The following is a 5000-nucleotide window of genomic DNA, read 5'->3' as shown; positions in this document are numbered from 1 at the left end:
ACCTCTTCAACCCGCCCCCTCCAACCTCGCTCTCCCCATCAGCGTACCCACGGATGCCTACGCCCACCTCCTCAAGTCGTACCCGGAAGTTTTCCGTCCAGAACTTCGCCAAACGCCTACGGCACCTGCCAAGCACGGTATTTATCACCATATCAAGACGACGGGACCCCCAGTCTTCGCAAAATTCAGACGTCTGGCACCGGAATGATTGGCCGCCGCCAAACAGACGTTCGCTGAAATGGAGGAAATGGGCCTTTGCCAAAAGGCCTCCAGCCCATGGTCGTCACCCTTACACATCGTTCTGAAGAAAGACGGCTCCCTCCATCCGTGCGGGGATTATAGGCGCTTGAACATGCAAAGAGAACCGGATCACTACCCCCTCCCAAAAATTGCCGACGTGACCTACTACCTGCACAAAGTGAAGGTTTTCTCTACGCTCGACTTCCTGAAGGGGTGTTATCAGGTGCCTATGAACCCAGAAGACATCCCCAAGACCGCCATCACCACTCCGCTTGGTACATACACCTTCAATTACTCCTGTTTTGGCCTTCGTAATGCTGTGGCCACATTTCAACGTCTCATGGATGGCATCTTAGGGGACCTCCCCTTCTGTGTATGTTATGTGGATGATATACTTGTGTTCTCCTCCCCAAAAGAGGAACATCTCCGTCACCTGTTCATCGTGCTCGACCGCCTGCAACAAAATGGCCTTGTAGTCCTGTACGACAAGTGTACCTTTGTCGCCAACGAAGTGTCGTTCCTAGGGAACCGCATCACTCTTGAAGGAGTCCATCCCCTCCCTGCGAAGGTAGCAGCCGTTCAGGACTTCCCCGTACCTTCGACCGTCAAAGTTTTGCAGGAATTTTTTGGCATGATCAACTATTATCACCTTTTTCTGCCAGCCATTACCGCCAATCTTGTTCCCCTCTACGCCTCCCTCAGGAGCAAGCCAAAGGACCTGAAGTGGGGTCCCCTTCAAGAAGCGGCCTTCTGCAATGCAAAGAAGGCCCTATCAACCGCTGCGGCCCTCACTTTTCCTATCCCACATGCCCCTCTCCGTCTCTCCACCGATGCCAGCGACGTCGCTACTGGTGCAGTACTCGAGCAGGTGGTCAACGGCTCGCCCCGCCCATCGGCCTTCTTCAGCAGAAAACTGTCCAAGGCATAATCGGGTTATTCTACCTTCGATCGAGAATTGCTGGCGGTGCACTTGGCTGTCCTTCACTTTCACCATTTCTTAGAAGGTACGCCCTTCGTCATTCACACAGACCACATGCCTCTGGTGCACGTCTTCACTTGACAGTCTGACGCCTGGTCCGACTGTCAACACCGACATCTCTCCGCAGTGGCTGAATACAATTGCACCCTTCAATAGGTCCCTGGAAAAATGAATCCCGTTGCCGATGCCCTGTCAAGAAACATGTTGGCTGCCGTTAAACTGTACTTCTTGCCAAACTTCCAAAGTACATCAACACACGGATTCAGGAGTGGGCACCTTTCCTCAACCTCAGCGTCGTTTCGCACACATTCACGTCGACGTTGTAGGTCCCCTACCCACATCACAAGGACATCGTTACCTGTTTACCATCATCGACCGCTCCACTCGTTGTCCCCTACCCACATCACAAGGACATCGTTACCTGTTTACCATCATCGACCGCTCCACTCGTTGGCCTGAAGCCATTCCCATGGAAACTTCAACGTCCGCCTCATGTACATCTGCCTTACTCTCAGGATGGATTTCAAGTTTTGGTATCCCTGAGCATCATATTTTTGACAGGGGTACCACTTTCACCTCTCAATTGTGGACATCATTAGCGAATCTCCTGGGCATCACCCTACATCCCACAACGGCCTACAACCCCGCTTCCAATGGAATAGTTGAAAGTTTTCATCGCACCCTCAAAGCAGCTTTGATGTCCCGCTACAAGGATTCCAACTGGTTTACTCAGCTTCCCTGGGTCCTCCTGGGACTAAGGACCACTCCTAAAGCCACCCTCGACATCATGGCAACTGAAATGGTGTATGGAGATCCGTTGGTCGTCCCTGCCGAATTTTTTCCTTCTACAACTTCCTCCGACGATCTCCAGCGCATACGTCACGTCGTGGGAAAATTTACTCCATGCCGCCAGACTTACAAGCCCCCTGTGAAGCATCACATACTCTGCAACGCACGTCTTCCTGCGCAACGGCACTAGCAAGCCACCGCTAACGCCCCCTTACATGGGCCCTTTCCTTGTGATCCGACGCAGTCCGAAAGCATTCCTACTAAACATTCGTGGCAAAGAAAACTGGGTCTCCATTGATCGTCTAAAACCTGCTTATCTCCTGCCAGATGACCCGCCTACAGTTCGCCTCTCTAGATCAAGGCGCCCTAATCAACATGTACAGTATGTCATTTTTAGGGGGGGAGCCATGTATAACCGTGTGTCGCACGTTCGTACATAGTTCATTTTGTGCTTGTATCTTCGCTCTCCCCTCGCACTGAAAAGAACCTAAAAAACATGTCTTGTTTCTCCTCTGTAACATTTTCTGTTTTTTTAACATGAAAATACTTTTTGCCTTGAACTTTTGTATATAAAGGAGAGTGTTCTTTAATAAAGTCACTCATTTTTTTTGTCACTTGCCTTTGAGTCACAACCTTCTCTCAGCCCGTCACACAGCTAAGAAATCTGCTGTCTTTTTAAAAAACAAAGGAAAAATATCATTTGGGTCTACACCTCTATAAGCATCAAGGTCCATCAAGAGAACTTTAATCTCACGAGATCGAAATGCTAAACTATTAGTTTAGCCTCAGGAAAACAGGAATGAGGAAGATCAAGTTTTTCATTACTCTGTTTACTTTCAAAAACATCAGCCAAAAGGGTTGCCCTTTCCTTTTATACAGTGAGTGACTGAGCCATCTGGTTTAAGTAAAAGAGGAACTGTTGCATCTATACCAAAGACTGCATATTTAAGGGGAGACCACCATTCATGTTCCTGAGTTGTACCAGAAAGGGTTTCTATTATGGTTAAATTGTACTCCTTTTCAGTTGAGGCATAAACTCTCTGAGCAAAAGCTCGAAGCTGAGTATAGTTGTTCCAGGTCAAATCTGATCTGTTACCCTTCCAAAGCTGATAGGCCTCCTGCTTCTCCAAATAAGTAGGCCTACAATCATCACTGAACCATGGTTTGTCCTTCACTCAGTTCCTTAGCACACGAGAAAGAATACGCCTATCAATCATGTTGACTAGATTTTCATTGAAGCACAAAAGATCGTGCAAAATCTCATTCCAGTCAGCTTGGGATTTCATATAAATTTTACAAGCGTATGATATATCAGTGACAGGCTGCTCAGTCTTCACTGCTAATGAAATCAAGGCATGATCAGATGTCCCGACTGGAAAACCAACCTTATCAGTTATTACGCCAGGGGAGTCAGTGTATACCAGACTTGTGAGTAGCTTCATTTATGATTTGCTCAGAGCCTGATTCAGAAGCAAAGTCTAAAGCTCTTAAGCCACAGCGATGGGTAGGAGAGATAGAATTTAACCACTCCCTATGGTGAGCATTAAAATCACCAACAAAAACAAATGAATCCTTTCTATCATCTTCTTGTATCTTAGCCTTAATGGTAAGAAGATAATCAAAGATACAAGTATCCATGTCTGGATTCCGGTAGATCGAAAACAAATACAAGTTGTTATGCCTGCCACAAACTTTTATTACCTGAATCTCAGGACATCCACATTGATAGGAGGACATATGAGAAGCAGGGTACTCGGTCCTAATATACTACGCCATTCCCCTGGCCCTAGGGATGGTATCACGTTTCAACATTATTGACATCTTAAAACCAGTTATAAGGAACTCAGATGAGTGCCTCATATTAGAAACCAAAGTTTCTGAGCACAAAAGAATATCATCAAAAGAATATCATACTCTCTGGACGCAACTGTAAGGTCCTGGATATATGCATGAAGACCACGAATATTGCAATACAGAAGACGACATTGACGAAATCTAGGACTTACTGGTCCCGGATTTCGCTCAATGTCTCCAGACAGTATAAGAATTATTAAGAATAAAAAAGAGACATCATAGTTAAAAACTAGATTAACAAGAATTATAACAAAACCAAGATGTACAGAATTATAAAGTGATTGATGATACTTATAGACTATAGTAAAAAGTCGGAAAAACTGGTCAACATGGAGGAGCCGATACATCATGCAAGGCTAAATACCCTCCAGGATAGCCACTTCAACTGAAGGGAGGACAGTAAGGATGGTTTTGAGAAGAAAAAGAATCAGAAAAAAGAAAAGACAACCTCTTGATAAACCACCAGGCATCCATGGCCCTTCTAATAAGCCTTACCAACACACCATTTCAAAAGAACAAGAGGAAGAAAAAAAAAAATAATAAGATAGAATAGTGTGCCTGAGTGTACCCTCAAACAAGAGAAATGAAATAAGGATATAAATAAATAAATAATATATGTAATGAAAATAAAAATAAAATATTTTTAAAAGATCAACATTACAACAGATATTTGATTCATAAACTATAGAAGAACTTTTGTATGTCTGTTCAACAAAAAAACATTTGCTGCGAGTTTAAACTTTTGAAGTTCTACTGATTTACCTACCCGATTAGGATGATCATTCCACAACTTGCTCACAGCTGGAATAAAACGTCTCGAGTACTGTGTAGTATTGAGCCTCATGATGGAGAAAGCCTGATTATTAGAATTAACTGCCTACCTAGTATGATGAATAGGGTGGAACTGTCCGGGAAGATCTGAATGGAAAGGATGGTCAAAATTATAAAAAATCTTATGCCATATGCATAATGAACTAATTGAACTACGGTGCCAAAGATTAATATTTATATCAGGATTAAGAAATTTAGAAGACCGTAAGTTTCTGTTCAACGAAGTAAGATGATAGTCAGCAGCTAGAGACCAGACAGGAGAATAATATTCGATAAAAGGTAAAATGGAAGAATTAAAACACTTCTT

Source organism: Palaemon carinicauda, chromosome 16, assembly GCF_036898095.1.
Source record: "Palaemon carinicauda isolate YSFRI2023 chromosome 16, ASM3689809v2, whole genome shotgun sequence".
Lineage (NCBI taxonomy): Eukaryota > Metazoa > Arthropoda > Malacostraca > Decapoda > Palaemonidae > Palaemon > Palaemon carinicauda.
The sequence above is the reverse complement of the archived record's forward strand: the minus strand, read 5'-3'. Positions refer to the sequence as shown.